The following is a 17,504-nucleotide window of genomic DNA, read 5'->3' on the forward strand; positions in this document are numbered from 1 at the left end:
ATATCCGAGAGCGTATGTTCCAGCAAGTTTTCGGCAGCATGTTACTTCCTCACAAACATGTCTCGAGGAATGACCTCTACAACAAAGAAGAGAAACTGAAGCTCGTGTAGAGTCTTACCGACGATGAGTCTTTCCAAGAGCCATTCGCGAATGAAACAGGGAAAAAAGATAGTGGTACCTCACGTGCCGTGATGTGACTGATGACAGTGCCACGGAAGCAGAGTTACCGAACGCGGTTTTTCGAAATTACTTCACCAGAAATACTAATTAAATATTCCAGAATTTCAGTCAAGAACAATTGCCGCTATTAATCGCAGAAATAGATATGCTCAGTGTATCGAAGCAGCTGAAACCACGCAACGAAGGCACGACAGCCGGTTCAGGTTGCATATCAGTCAGGTTCCTACTAGAGTATGCTGATACAGTAGCTCCATACTTAACAATCGTATACAAATAACCGCTCATCGAAAGATCCGTACCAAAAGACTGGAAAGTTGCTCAAAAAATGGCTCTGAGCACTATGCTACTTAACTTCTGAGGTCATCAGTCCCCTAGAACTTAGAACTACTTAAACCTAACTAATCTAAGGACATCACCCACATCCATGTCCGAGGCAGGATTTGAACCTGCAACCGCAACGGTCGCTCGGTTCCAGACTGTTGCGCCTAGAACCGCACTGCCACTCCGGCCGGCCAAAGTTGCTCAGATCACACGAGTACCCAAGAAGGGAAATGGGATTAATCCGCTGAATTACAGGCCCATATCGCTAACTTCGATTTTCGGTAGGGTACTGGAAGATCCATTGCTTTCGATCATTATGAATTACGTCGAAGGAAACAATTTCTTGACGATCAACCAAAAAAGATTCAGAAAATATCGTTATTGTGAAACGCTATAAGCTTTTTTTTCACACGAGTAATGAGTGCTATCGACGGGGTAACTCAAAACAGATTCCATATTTTTAGAATTCCTGAGGGTTTCTGACACCGTTCCTCACGAGCGACGTCTAACCAAATTGCGACCCTATGCAGTATCGTCTCAGTTGTGCGACTGGATTCGTCATTTCTTATCAGAACAGTCACAGTTCGTAGTAACTCACTTCGAGTAAGGCTGAAGTAGCGCCTGGCGTTCCCAAAGGAAGTTTTATAGGCCGTCTGCTGTTCCTGGTCTACATAAACGATTTAGGGGCTATCTGAGCAGCCCGCTTAGACTGTTTGCGGATAACGCTGCCATTTACCGTCCTGTAAAGTCATCAGATGGTCAAAACCAATTGTAAAATGATTTAGACAAGATATCTGTATGGTGCCAAAAGTGACAAAAAATGACTCTAAGGACTATGGGACTTAACATCTGAGGTCATCAGTTCACTAGACTTAGAACTACTTAAACCTAACTAACATAAGGACATCACACACATCCGTGCCCGAGGCAGGATTCGAACCTGGGACCGTAGCAGCAGCGCGGTTCCAGACTGAGGCTCCTAGAACCGACCGGTCACAGCTGCCCGGCCCAAAAGTGACAATCCACTCTAAATAATGAAATATGTGACGTCATCCACATGAGTACTAAGAGCAATCCGCTAAATTTCGCTTACAATTACCAATAGGTTAAATTGGAGGGCTCATAGAATTAATGTTGTGGGGAGAGCAAACCGAAGACCGCGATTTATTGGCAGAAGACTTGAAAAACTCAACAGGGCTATTAAAGAGGCTGCCTTGTCCGCCTCTTCTGGAGCTCTGCTGTGCGGTGTGGGATCTGAATCAGATAGGACTGATGAAGGGCATCGAGGAAGTTCAAAGCAGGCAGCTCGTGTTGTATTGTCGCGAAATAGCGGAGAGAGTGACACAGATATGTTACGCGAACTGGTGTGGCAATCATTAAAACAAAGGCGTTTCTCGTCACGGCAGGAACTTCTCATTAAATTTCAATCACCAACTTTCTCCTAAGGGTGAGAAACGCGCCTATATAGGAAGATATTATCATCACAACAAAATAAGAAAAATTAGAGGTTGCACGGAAAGATTTAAGCATTTGTTTTTCCCGCGCGCTGTTCAAGAGTGGAACAGTAGAAAAGTACAGCTTGAAGGCATTTGATGAACCGTCTGCCCGGAACTTAATTGTGAACTGCAGAGTGATCATGATGCAGATGGAACTTCAGATTTCCGCGCTGGAACGAACGCACGCCCAGCAAGTAGCCGATTTGGAGAAGAAAGCCGTTCGTGTGAAACGCCGTGGCAACTAGGTCACTCCAGCGAATGGCTCTGGTGTTGCGACACGGTGCGACAGACCACCCACTCCTTTCTCTCCCTCTCTCTCTCTCTCTCTCTCTCTCTCACACACACACACACACACACACACACACACACACACACACACACTCCGCACACGCCAGTTGAGGAGGGAGAGAGACGGAAGCGGGTGACCTTGCTCTCGTAATTCTCAGCCTGGTCCGGCGTCAGAAAATAGCAGCCAATGCGAATTCGCCTCTGCCACTTGCTGCTGCATGTAAGAGCGCGGTCTGAAGTACTGCCAACGCACTGCACCGAGATCACCTGTCGTCCCCACACAACTGTAACCAAAACCCAAGGTTTCCCTGCTTTGTTGGCGTTCCCGTCGCGAGCTAAGGACCCGTGCTGTGTTGTAACAGAAATCAGTTTTCTAATGATCTCTGATATAACCAAACGTACGCCAGAAGAGAAAGCAGAAAGGTGGAAGGAGTATGTAGAGGGACTATACAAGGGCGATGTACTTGAGGACAATATTATGGAAATGGAAGAGGATGTAGATGAAGATGAAATGCGAGATACGATACTACGTGAAGAATTTGACAGAGCACTGAAAGACATGAGTCGAAACAAGGCCCCCGGAGTAGACAACATTCCATTGGAACTACTGACGGCCTTGGGAGAGCCAGTCCTGACAAAACTCTACCATCTGGTGAGCAAAATGTATGAGAGCTGAAATACCATCAGACTTCAAGAAGATTATAATAATCCCAATCCCAAAGAAAGCAGGTGCTGACAGATGTGAAAATTACAACCTGGCACAGCACTAATTTTACACTGCCTGAAAAAAGTGAAGGACCCAGAAGATATGGTCAGCTCTCAATGTAACTTCGTACGCGAACCTACCATCAACGAGTGTCTAAATGAGGAGAGTTGTAACTCTCTGTGACAGCTAGAACGGCCATCAGAGTACATTACTGTCTTTCGTGTTTATTGTTGTTACCAGGCCTGGTACAGTATATATCTGGTGTAAGCAGCATCAGATGCTGAGTGATCGCTGTGAAGGATCACTTGGCAGCGTTTGGAAGGGGCCCCACTGTGTGTCCCCATTTAGTCGGCTGGCCGAATCGTGCAGCATCCAGATATGTCGGCCATCAAATAAGACAGTGGCCCGATGATGGACTGCGCGGGAGCGTGAAGCTCACTCATCGTCATGGTTCCGGTCGACCGCATCTGACCACCACGTGGTAGGATCACCATAAAGAGCACCAAGCACCTCCCAACCACTTCACGTCTGCACCTGCCGTCCGAGAACAGCTACAGGACTCTGAGCTGTGCTCACTTCCAACTAGGCGTTTTCGTGAACTACGCTATCTGTGTTTGGTTTTCCGCCCTTGTTGCCGTTACTTCGTGGGTCTTCTTCCTTCTACGTGCGGCAGCAGCGATGTGCATCGATATTTGCACCATGTACCATCTTTGGTTTTGTGCATTTAGTTTCTGGCTAGGGGATCTGCAGTGAGTCGGTCAGTTGGTGCGGACCAGGGAAGTTATCTCCGCGAAGTGCAGTCTGCTGGGTCCGCTGGCGGTCCCTGCGCAGTGTCGGCGTGTGTCTAGAGCTGTCCGATCGCTACGAGCTCCGCAGTTTACCGACCCGGAACGTCAAAGGTGAGTAGTGGTTTCAACTACCCAAGTAATGTCCATTCATGTTGAGTGGTTCGTTTCGGTGGGTCGCTGTTGGGGAGGGCTTCCTGTGAGCAACACCGATTGTTTCTATTGCTAAAATTTAGCCGCCATGCGGTGCAATTAACTATATTGGTTGACTAAAATTCAAATGCACCAGCGCATTTTCTGCCTTGTGGCCGTTAGTGTTTTGGTTACCTGCCCTGGCCACTGACGTAAATTCAGGCAGTGTTCCTTTTGGGCCAGCCGCGGTGGTCTCGCGGTTCAAGACGCTCAGTCCGCAGCCGCGCGACTGCTACGGTCGCAGGTTCGAATCCTGCCTCGGGCATGGATGTGTGTGATGTTCTTAGGTTAGTTAGGTTTAAGTACTTCTAAGTTCTAGGGGACTGATGACCTAAGATGTTAAGTCCCATATTGCTCAGAACCATTTTTTTGTTCCTTTTGGGTGAAGTTAACTGTATTACCGTATTTCAAGTTCAAGTATACCAGCGGAATTTTCTGCCTTGTGGCCATTAGTGTTCCGGTTACCTGCCCTGGTCACTAATGTAATTTCAGGCAGCGTCCTTTACTTACCTGTTGTCGCTGTCCAACAAGGTGTGTAGTTTTGACAGCTAATACATATTTCATTGTGGATTATCACGTTTTTAACATTTTCTGTTTGAGTTCTCATGTACCGATTGGTGGCAAGCAAGTCGTGTCAGTCGGTCCATGGGCCGCACGGGGTCAGCCGAGCGGTCTGAGGCGCTGCAGTCGTGGACTGTGCGGCTGGTCCCGCCGGAGGTTCGAGTCCTCTCTCGGGCATGGGTGTGTGGGTGTTTGTCCTCAGGATAATTTAGGTTAAGTAGTGTGTAAGCTTAGGGACTGCTGACCTTAGCAGTTAAGTCCCATAAGATTTCCCAAACATTAGATTTTTTTTGATTTCCGCCCGCGGCTGTAAGCTGGTTGGGTTCCGACAGATCAAGTGTAATGGGGCTCATCACCTGTCTTGCCTAAGTGAACGAGAGCGGACTGACCTCCCTGGAGGCTTCTGAGTGCCGTTTTCTTTATTGTCCTTCTCGCCGGTGTTCAATTGTCTGTTTATAATCTGTCATAGCCAATGATTAAAAAACACTTGTTTTTACCGGATTTTAAGTATTTTTTAATTTTGGAAAATCAATTTTGGACCTTTAGCCTCTGAAATCCTTATTTAAAAAAAACATTGTAGCCTCCTGTCTGCCTTTGAAAGGTTATGGTAATTTATATTAAAATCTTGAAAATTGCATCTTTTTATGTTTGTCTATTCACCCTTGCCTTGAGGCTCTCTTATATATATACATAGTCCAGAGTACACAAATTTATGTGACGTATAGGGTGGGTTACTGATGCCACACTGGCACCAAATTCTACTACAATTATGCCCATCGCCGCCGTGCACTTGTCAAACGATGGGAAGGTCGTCACACCCGTAACCAATGGCACCCGATACCATCACGCCGTGTGATACACCAGTATGGCGATGACGAATAAGCGCTTCCAATGTGCGTTCACCGGGATGTCGCCAAACACGAATGCGACCTTCGTGATGCTGTAAACAGAACCTGGATTCATCCGAAAAAATGATGTTTTGCCTTTCGTGCACCCAGGTTCGCCGTTGAGTACACCATCGCAGGCGCTCCTGTCTGTGATGCAGCGTCAAGGGTAACCGCAGCCATGGCCTCCGAGCTGATAGTCCATGCTGCTGCAAATGTCCTCGAACTGTTCGGGCAGATGGTCGTTGTTTTGCAAACGTCCCCATCTGTTGACTCAGGGATTGAGACGGCTGCACGATCCTTTACAGCCATGTGGATAAGATGCCTGTCATCTCGACCTCTAGTGATACGAGGCCGTTGAGATCCAGCAGGGCGTTCCGTATTACCCTCTTGAACCCACCTATTCCATATTCTGCTAACAGTTATTGGATCTCGACCAACGCGAGCAGCAATGTCGCGATACGATAAACCGCAATTGCGATAGGCTAAAATCCGACCTTTATCAAAGTCGGAAACGTGATGCTACGCATTTCTCCTCCTTACACGAGGCATCACAACAACGTTTCACCAGGCAACGCCGGTCAACTGCTGTTTGTGTATGAGAAATCGGTTAGAAACTTTCCTCATGTCAGCACGTTGTAGGTGTCGCCACGGGCGCCAACCATGTGTTAATGCTCTGAAAAGCTAATCATTTGCATATGGCAGCATCTTCTTCCTGGCGGTTAAATTTCACGTCTGTAGCACGTCATCTCCATGGTGTAGCAATTTTAATGGCCTGCAGTGTAGCTGAGGTGGTCGCCTACAGGCCATCAATGAAACTACCCGGTTCCCTGGAACGTCGATTCTCTCATATTTCGCTGCCGAAAACGACTGTTCGTAATTACATTCTTCACAACCTTTGACACTGCTGACAGCCCCGAACATTTGAAGCACAGAGAGGCCGCAATTTTTCTCTTGTGTACAGGTTAGAACCACGAGGGACCACTCAAAACCATTCGTGATCCAAAGCACCAAATGGTGCTTACGCTTTTTGAGCTCTCTTATTTGTGTCCTCCTGCTGCGTGATCATGGGAGGAAGTGGCATTGACACATGTGTCAATAAAACGGCAACGCGTCCCTCTAAGAACCACAGTTCAGTAAAACCCTCAGTGGCACCTATCCACATGTACTGAGAATTTTAAAAATCTACCTGTTGAGACAGAATCTGTGACGAAGGCCTAGGCACTTGCTGACTTGCAACCTCTTCCACATTCTCCGGTTTTGGATGGCCTACTGTCAGGCAGACAGGCAGATTGCAGCGCCGGAAGAGCTGCAGTGTAGCCTGCCTGCAGGCGCCTGGTACTCTTGTCACAGGTTCTGTCGGCACTTGTACATCTTTAAAGTGCTAAACAAAGATGGGTGGCTGCAACCGAAGATTTAGTCGAACTGGAGCGTTTCAGAGGGACTCTTTGCCGTTTTATTTACACACGCGGCAATGTCACACCCTTTCATGATCACGCCACAGGAGGGCACCATATTATTCTTCTTCTTGGTTGGCTCTACAGTCCTTGAAGAACCTTGGCCTCCTGTATCTCCTGCCTCCACTATTCTTTGTCCATCGCCTTCCTTCTCTAATTTCTCATTCCCTTTAGATCTTCTTCCATATAATTGAGCCACCTTTTCCTGGGTCTACCTCATCTCCTTCTCCTGTCAGGTTTTCCCATAAAAACGTTATTTACACTTCCGAGTTTCTGGCATTCTCTGTACATGTCCTGCCCATCTTATTCTTCCCTGCTTAATTTTAACAACAATATCCATTTGTCCAAAACGTGTTTGTAGTCCTACATTTGTTCTTATTCTCCAGCCGTCTTCCTCTCTCACTGCTCCAAAAATCCTCCTCAGTAACTTTCTTTCCCATCTCAATAACCATCTCTCCTACTTTAATGTCAATGCCCAGCCTCCTGGTCCATATGTTACTATAAGTCTTAATATGGTTCCGTGTATTTTGATTCTTATATTCCTTCTAACATTCCTGGAATTAAATACGTTCTGCAAGGCAGAATAACAACGATTTTCACTCGCTATCCTTTCTTGAAGTTCTACTGCTATTTTATTGTCCTCCGTTATTACAGAATCTAAATATTTAAATGTTTTCACTCTTTCATTTTCTTTCCATTCATTACTGTTGAATTCAGGACCGCTAAAAAAGCGTGAACACAGCTGCTTTGGATCACGTTCATACCTTGTCGAATAGGTTTGAATGGTCCCTAGTGGTCCCACTGTACACGAGCGTAAAAATTGTGGCCGCACTGTGCTCCAAACAGACACGAACACGTTCGACACAGCCCCACAGCATCCTCAGAGAACGGTTGAAACGCTCGGGGGTGTCAGCTGTTTCAAAGGCTGGGAAGGATGTAACTGAGAACTATCATTTTCGACATCGAAATATGTCGGAATCAACGCTCCAGCGAATTGGGTTGTTACAATGACGACTTTTATGCCGCCCCCTCCGGTATTTTCGAGCCGATTCTGAGAGTGGAATGTTGTCCTTGGCCACTCATAAGAAAACCACACGATTTCAGCACTGGGCGTCACGATTCTAACCTCCATCGCAGAGCTGTCAAAAGAAGTTGTGAAATGAGGGCAAGAACGGGTGTGAGGACATTCCCATCGTGTGACATGTTCACGGTGGCGATGGACAGGATTATGGTGAAATTTGGTGCCAGTGTAACATCATTAACTCATCTTACACGTCACACGAACTTTTGAGCTCTAGCCTTTTCTTCTCATGTGTCCACACCTTGCCGCGTAGAGCGTTTTCAAGCCTAAAAGTGATGCCGCAGGACACCATAGTTTTGCACCATTACAGTGAAAGTTTGTAGACACCTTCGACCCGGATTTCAAACTTGTGTCCTAGCGGATAAGAGTTCGAGCCCGGTATCCATACACACTGTAGAGTTGACTGGCCGCCCTCGCCTCAGTTATATAGATCGCAGACGTCAGGCATTTAGCTTGGACCTCGGTCAACATAACCTCATTCAAACACTAGTCGATTTGTGTCTGCATCATAAAGTCGTTCATGATTGAAAATGTCAGTTTACGAACCTAATTCTCATCATTTGCGGGAGGTGTTACTGTTTTGTTTCAGTATGAAGAAAACAGCGGCTAAGTCTCATCGAATGCTCTCAAGTACGTGTGGTAAGAGCGCTATTAGTGAAAGAACGTGTCGTGGGTGGTTTCAACGTTTCAAGAACGGTGATTTTAACGCCTTAGACCGGCATAGTGGTGGAAGAGAGAATGTTTTCGAAGATGCAGAATTAGAAGCATTGCTGAGTGAATACTCGCGTCAAACTCAAGATGAATTGGCACGATTAGCGGGAGTGACACAGCAAGCCATTTCAAAACGTCTCAAGGCTATGGGCATGATTCAGAAAGAAGGAACTTCTGAAACCAAGAGATGTTGAACGACGTTTGTGTGTTAGTGAAAAGTTGCTGCAGAGGGAAAAACGGAAGGGATTTCTGCATCGCATTGTGACCGGGGACGAAAAATAGGTTCATTACCATAACCCTAAACGCAAAAAATCTTGGGGATACCCCGGCCATGCTTCCACGTCGACGGCCAAACCGAATATTCACGGCTCCGAGATCATTCTCTGAATTTGGTGGCAACAGCTCGGCGACGTGTACTATGAGGGGTTAATACCAAGTGGAACAATCACAGGTGCTCGTTATCGAACGCAATTAATGCGTTTGAGCAGAGCACTAAAAGACAAACGGCCGCAATACAGCGAGAGGCACGTTAAAGTGATTTTTCAGCACGACAACGCTCAACCCCACGTTGCAAAAGAGGTCAAAACATACTTGGAAACGCTAAAATGGGAAGTCCTACCCCACCCGCCTTATTCTCCAGACATTGCTCCCTCTGACTATCACCTGTTTAGATCAATGACGCATAGCCTGGCTGACCAGCACTTCCGATCTCTTGAAGTAGTCATAAATTGGATCGATTCGTGGATCGCTTCAAAAGATGAACTAGTTTTTCGAAGCGGAATTCGTACACTTCCCGAAAGATGGGAGAAAGTAGTGACCAGCGATGGAAAATACTTTGAATGATACATGTGTAGCCAATTTGTTTCATTAAAGCCTCAAATGTTGGGGAAAAAAACGGCGGAAGCAAAGTTGTACACCTTACCTATATATATGTGGTATCTGGTCTCTTACGGTAATCGGCGAAAGTAATGAGGATAATGGGCAAGGGGCACTACATTAATAGCGTGGTGGATAAGCTGAGAATTTTGGTCTGAAGGGAGGTGTACTAGGGTTGCCTGTGCAGTCGTAATGACCGCTGCGTCCGGATGGCTTCGTGGTTAGCGCATCTACCTAGTAAGCAGAAGACGCGCGTTCCGTTCCTTTATGGCACAAATTTTCAACTTTCTCCATTGATTTAAATCAATGCCCTCTCACAGTCGATGTCTGTAATTCTTTTGAGTCTTAATTTGAAGTAAAAATTTGTTTATTTTTAAGATTAATATAAATTTTAAAAAATGAGTAAAGCTTGTTTAATTCAGTGATTATTTCAATTTTAAATCGTAACTAACAGCACAGAATCATTACAAATTTTTAAATAATGATTATGGTCAAAATTCGAAAAAAAAAGACATGTTATTAATAGTGCGGAGATGATTAAGACAGCTGGACCTACTTGGCAAAAATGATTATACAGGTTGCTAATATGCTTACGGCTGAAGAATTGGGGAACGGAATAATAATTCCAGTGATCAAGAAGGCAGACAGAAAATTATGTGAAAAATATCGAGGGATCACACTCGTATCACAAGTATCAAAAATAATGGAGGGGACACTGGAAGGAACATTGATGAAAAATATGGTAAGTCTCTTAGAACTGGAGCAGTATGGCTTTTGACATTGTAGATCAACAATGGGCCCTATCTTTAGTATGAGACATTTGATGGAAAGGCATTGGAAGTACAGTAAAGATGTGGTGATGACATATCATGATATACTGAAGGCTTACAATAGTGCCATTAGAGGAAAGATATGGGAAACCTTGGAAAGAAAAGGTGGTGGAAAGGGAGAAATGAAACTCTTCAAGTAATGTATGACAAAATTTTCAGCTGAGTCTTTGCCCAAGTTGGAAGAACTAGTTGGTTTAGGAACGTCATGGTTTGAGACAAGGAAGTGTGGCATTATTATTTATAATGGTGATTGATGAAATTGTGAAAGAGACAAAAGAAGCTCACAGAAGAAAGTAGATGAAGTTATTGGTATTTTTCAGTGATATTGTGGTGTCGGGTACCAAAAGTAAAGATGTACAGGAAAGAATAGACATCTTAAACGAAAAAATCCAGAAATATCGAAAGATATGCATTATGGAGGAAAGCAAGATTATGGCGGTAACCAAAGGAGACTGAGAAAGCTAAGAGGAGTTAATAATAAAGGACAGGTATTGATTTTGTGGACATCATTACATATCTGAAAAGTGTAATAATGAAGATTGCAAGGATGGTGGCAGAAGTTAGCAAAAGTGTACAAGATAGCAATGCATTTTACCAGATTGTGAAGGCTTAGTCTGGGGAAGGGAGGTGCCAGAGAAGTGTGAGGAAGTTCTGGACAAGTTGTACTTCACACCCATGCTGACATATGTATCGAAGAGATGGACAGTGACAAGAAGAGAGGAGAGTAGAATACAAGACAGTGAAATGAAATTCCTAAGAGGAAAAACGAGGAGATACAGAGGAAAAATGAAGGTGTCAGGAACGAAATTAAAGAGGAAAAGCTGAATTAGGGACTTGAGAAGAACAGCTTAAAATTTTCTCGACGTGTAAAGAAAATGGAAGATGGATGAATACCAAAACGAAATAAGGAGATCAGTTTGAGTGTGAGGAAGTAAGAGGGGAACGTAGGGCAGCACTGACTGGTTCGATAAAGACTAGTTGACGAAGAAGGAGTCTGCCCTGGAACAGAACAGTTATAGAAGAGGACATTGGAGAATTGAGAAGTAGGACAAATGTCCCATTCCGGGCTGGTGCAGGATCAAGGGGCAACGAAGATGACGTTCTTATTAATAGTTTTTGGCGGAGCACTTACTCACTTCGCGCAGAAGCCTGGTGTTGCGTGGAATACAGTTTAGGAAACCCAGGTGTACACAGATAAATGAAATTCTACCGTGAGCTACACGTTACATTTCCTGCTCCTCTACAGTTGGCGAACCTGTGCGGTGACCGAGCACATCCGACGCGTTAATTTATGAGCTGCGGCTCGTACTTCACGGGACGGCTGGCCTCTGCTGGCCGAACCATTGTTCCACGGGGAAGGCGCGCTCGTAAATCGCCGCAAGCGAGCGGCAGTAAAGAATTTGTGCTCCACACGTTTTATCAGCGGTTGACGCGGAGGCCGGAGGCCGTTCCCAGAACGCGGGAGTCGCAAAGAGAGCTTCTGCATTGTTCAGCGCTCCTGCGAGCTCTCTTATCTTTATTACTGTTCCCATTCGAGAGAGGTCCAGCGTGGCCGACGTCGCCACGCGTCACGGCTCACAGCCTGGCCACACCGTTACGGTATGCCCAGCAACTGAGCGTCGACGGTGAAGTTCACAGTTACGCTCTATTGTGACTTCCCCTTTCGGCCAAGAATATTTATCACACACTAGCTCAGCACCCGATGCTTCGCTCACGTCGACTGTATCTACGTCTACTTCTACGCAGATACTCCGAAATCCACTGTCCGGAGGGTGGCGGAGGGTGCCCTGTACCATTACTAGTCATGTCCTTTCCTGTTCCACTTGCAAATATAGCGAGGGAAAACGATTGTCTATGTGCCCCCATATGACCCCTTATCTTCGCGGTCCTTACGCGCAATGTATCTTGGCGACAGAATCGTTCGGCAACCAAATGCCGGTTCTCGAAGGAGGCCCTAGTCACACGACATTTAAATTTATTGACGTCTTTAAAAATTTTACCTAGCAACTGTGTGAGTTTTAACAACATTAGGTGAACAAGTACATCGTTGTATTCGCCAGGCCTTCTGTGCTTGTAAGGATTAAGTGTGGGTCGAATTGTCAACGTAATTAGTCTTCGCGTAACGTTTACAGAAGTCGTTGTGCTTTCATTGCCATAGAAAGGTACCTGTTATTATTAAAATATGCAAGTGGAGGACTGATTAAAAATTGTTATTTCAACTGTAGGCCAACTCACTGTTTGCCTCTGATAACCATTTCAGAGCAAGGCGCAGCAGATAATGTTGTGGGTGGCAGGAAAGCCAACACCGTTACTACAGGAGGCCGAAATGCACGCGTTTTAGCTCACGCAGGCTGGCGTGAGGTCTGGAACATGACAAGGGAATTAGAATTGAGAAAAACGGACGTAGCTGCTGGAATACTTAACTTTAATCCATTCATGGAGAACGTCGCTCTTTATGGTACATGATTCACAATATCAATAGTACGGATACTGGCGCCTTGCTAGGTTGTAGCAAATAATATAGCTGAAGGCTATGCTAACTATCGTCTCGGCAAATGAGAGCGTAGAAGTCAGTGCACAATCGCTAGCAGAGTCGGCTGTACAACTGGGGCGAGTGCTAGGAAGTCTCTCTAGACCTGCCGTGTGGCGGCGCTCGGTCTGCAATCACTGATAGTGGCGACACGCGGGTCCGACGTATACTAACGGATCGCGGCCGATTTAAAGGCTACCACCTAGCAAGTGTGGCGTCTGGCGGTGACACCACAGATAACTATTTGTTCCATCCAACATTAACCAAGGAGACAGAGAAAGTCTCCTAATTTATTAATGATGTGTTCCATCCACTAGAGAAAAGGGGACTGGGTTGCAATTTTAAAAAAGTGAATTACTTTTCAATATATAATCCGAATGATTTATTAAACAATTTTATTGAACGTGGACTAAAGGCGCGGCCTTAACAAAATACTAGGTTGGTATGATCCCCTACAAGATTCAATGAGATACATCAGCACACCAAATCGAACAATAATGGGGTGGGTTGGGAAGCCAAGGGGAACAGGAATTAGGAAAACGAATCTAGCGCTCGTACACTCGCTTATACCACAACGCACCAAAACACAGAAAGAAACACCGCATTATTACTACCAAAAACACCACAAAACACAATTTGACTGTATCTTTGAAAGGTATCAGGCAAATCCAACACCTTCCATGAAAACCCTGACATGATAAGCAAATCCAGTAGTATTTCACATAGCTCCGAATAAATCGTGACATTAAATTAACCAAAGAAACACTAGTAACGAGTGAGCAAATGGAATACCACAGAATAATACAAGAACGCCTAAATGCATGTCATACCTTCCCACCGTGAGACAGACGCAGTTCCGAGGGGAGAAACGAGAAGCCGAGGGCAGAACCGTGTTAAGCTAGAAGGCCCTACGATAAGGGACCGACTGGACACACACGTCGCCAGCTAACCTCTAGGACAACCCCAGCTGCAAGTTTTAGTGTGGGACTTTTTTGCGTCTCTGTTGCCTCTGTTACGCTAGGTCCACCTCCCCCCCCCCCCCCAGCCCATGTTAAAAGCTAGAGCCCTCCAGAAAAACAGTATAGATCTTACGATAACACAAAAAGGGCCCCACCACCCTCAAGTTTTATCGTGAGACTTTTTCGCGTCTCTGTTACGTTGCAAATATTAAAAACATTGCCCCACCACGCAAAGTATAGCGTTTCCCATTGGATAGACAGAATTTTTGTAGGTGGAGCTTAAGGTTAACATTGAGACCCTGATTGGTCAGATGAAAACACAGCCAGATAGTTTTTTAATAAAACAACTTCGGTAAATGGTAGTAAGGAGAAGTTAGGAGAAGTGAGTTGCTTCCGAGATAGCGAGGTGAGCGGAGCTGTGCTGCCTGCCGCCGCCCTGACGCTGCCTAAACACTGACAAGGTAATGAACGCATTTTTGAGTGCATAGGGCTTGCCTCAGAACTCCAGAAGTCTCATCTGTTACACCCCCTTTTTGCGTAATACTAGTGTCGATCGTCAATTAAATCTCTTGATGTTCACATTTGCCACTTGAAGTAAAAATCCGAAACGCGATGATTTTTCGTTATATAGTTATTGAGAAGCCACGTCAGCCACTGTAATTTACGACAAGTTAGATAAGTAATTAAAGATAATTGAGGGTTACTGTAGACCATTTTTCTAGTTTTTCTCTCTTCTGAATCTTAATTTAAACCTAGATTATAGATGTGATATGACATAGATCATCCTTCGATCCATTGTAGAACTTGGAAACCCATTCAGGGAATATTCGTTCACATTTTTTGTTGAACGCAGTTGGTTTTTACCATCCTCTATTAAAACATTTCCTTTTATCAATAGTGCAATTTATAAACGATGTTTTGTGAGTAGAATAAAATTTCCAATGGTAAACTCAACTGCGTTTTCGACGTTATTTTACCAGCTAACTAAAAATAGGAACGCCTTGAACCCCTTCCACTAAATTTAGTTAGACGCTGAAATCATGAAGTATTTGGTTATATCATCGCTAGTCTCACTGAACTCTTCTGAATTCTACATGTCATGTGTGGTCTGGCGTCTCCTTACCAGCAACAGGTCCCAGGTTCAAACTAGTCAATTTCCTGAAAAACACGCTCAGAGCGTGGTAGGGAGACACGATATAGAACAAACAGACACCACGCCGAATGTTAGATCTTGGCTAGAGACATTAGACAGAAGGTGGGCTGATCAACATGGCACAACACATACAAAGATGAGACCCAGTTATAGCTTCGACAAAATATGCAGAAATATAGGGGAATGTACAAACAATCCACGAACGCTAAAAGGCGTCAGCAGTTGTTGGAAAAGTAATGTAACTACGAACCACAAACAGCCAAAGTACTCTGAAGTACTCAGTTCTTGAATCACAAAATGACTTGGCTAAGCAAATACATGTTCCACGCTACAAATTGAAACCGAACAACTACTTGATTGTAAAGAGGCAATACACTTCACTCCGGTCACAAGTGGTTGAGAAACCCTAATTCCCACTTTGAAAAGCATCGTTTTACAACAGAAAACTTCAGTAGAAATTGGGAATGCATTCCACACAATATTCACGCTCTGAAAGTGCACACATTTACTGTATGTTAACAAATAATGGGCCTAGATTCCACTATGGACTACTTGGCAGTTGCGCTGGTGAAAGCCACCGACTTTCCAGCTACAAAAAATTGTTAACGATCTAAGATTCAATTTCGCACCTCTCGTAATTTCGTTTAATAAAGTTACCACACACACTGAGAATGAATACGTCACACTACTGGTCTGGGAAGCTGAAATCTTTTTGTTTTGTCCTACTGATCGACCATAGCTCACCTACACACTAAGTATTCTTACTCAAAAACTCAAGAACAACATTAAATCTCTACATGAAATAATTCTCACGATCACTAGCACTATTAACTCCTGACTACCAAAGGAACTGAAACAAAAATCATTAAAATTCACACACTAAATAATTAAAATACCTCCATCCGTGGGCTGCCCACATATCTATAGTTACTCGCCAGGCTCCAGCATAACGGTAACCCTTTCGGCCCCCAGTCTGCCGCTGCCGCTACGCTTGTGGTGTGGGTGCACGAAAGATGCAGACGTCTTACCTACCAACCTAAGTCTTTTGTGTGCTGTTGTACCAGCTCTGGTAACCAAGTTAGATCTCTCTGCCTTTCTACTTCATCTAAAGCTGTTTTTAAAACTGGAGGAGCACATGGAACTACATTAGCAGGCAGCTAACGGATGCTCTCGCGAAAACTCACTTTCACTTGCTTCAGTCAAGCTCCAGAGGTTAAATGGTAGAACAAGGATATGGGGGTGGTTCATGTGCCCACTTAATACAGAAAAGAAAAGACATATTCACGTAAACGACACACTTTCTTCTGAGAGATTGATTAAGAGAGAGAGAGAGAGAGAGAGAGAGAGAGAGAGAGAGAGAGAGAGAGAGAGTGTGTGTGTGTGTGTGTGTGAGAGAGAGAGAGAGAGAGAGAGAGAGAGAGAGAGAGAGAGAGAGAGAGAGGTGGGGGTGGGGGTGGGGAGCAAGGGAGCGAGAGAGAGAAAATTGAAGACATTGGAATATGTCGATATGTTGGCAACTGCACATCAATCAAAAAAAGCTATAATTACTGTTTGTTTGGCTCGGAAAGGGACATCCAAAGATACCACACTCGACCCGCTACTCCATCCCGAGCGTGGGTGGCGGTGGTAATTTTGAAATCTTCAATGGGGTCCCTCGTATTTTTCATTGCAGATTACTATTCAACGGCACCGTACATACGTTTTGTCTGCAGCATTATCTTCGTTTCACCACAAGTGGCGCTTTAAATTGAGGTTTAAAAATGGGTACAAAATCGTAATTTACGACATGCTGCTCAATGGCCCTTGAATATCCAGCAGCGCGTGGGACCCCAATTGCATGCTGCGAAAGAAGGCAGGCCAGTATTTCGAGGCTTCTAATTTCATTAGCTTCTCCTGAAACACTTCATTTTCTTTTGCCGCCCTGTACGCTGCCGTCAGTCATAAAGGTTTCCATAACCTTGTAAAAGAACGAACGAGAGCAACAACAGCCTCAACATCACTCCTATATTCTCCGTAAATCAGGATCATTTCAATTTTTTCTTTTGTGGTTGCAGCACTCATCGTCCAGATGCACCTCTGTTCTCCAAATGATGGGTAACTGTGCAGGCAATAAGCACTGCGCAACTAACGAACGTAACGTTTAGAGCCGCTACGTGTTCCACGTGTGCGCGATACGTGAGCTCCGGTCGCAGTAGGACAGTGATGAGACGGAGCCCTCTCACCCTCATGGGTACGTAAAATTAATAACGTTAACGAAACAGTCGATCGTGCTGTAGGCGTTATAGAGCACTCAATATAGACCAAAAATGGTCGTATATCGGGAATAGTTCGTGTAGTCGGAAGTTTTTTTCATTGGTAGGCTGAAGTGCCGCGAACAACATAGTAGAAATGCTGATTGGTGAGGGATGAGTGTGTGTGTGGGAGGGAGGGGGATGGAGTTTCTTTTGAAGATCAATTTTGCACGTTCGTGTTCAATAACTCGAAAAACGTGGCC

This window comes from Schistocerca gregaria, chromosome 5 (assembly GCF_023897955.1).
Source record: "Schistocerca gregaria isolate iqSchGreg1 chromosome 5, iqSchGreg1.2, whole genome shotgun sequence".
Taxonomy (NCBI): domain Eukaryota; kingdom Metazoa; phylum Arthropoda; class Insecta; order Orthoptera; family Acrididae; genus Schistocerca; species Schistocerca gregaria.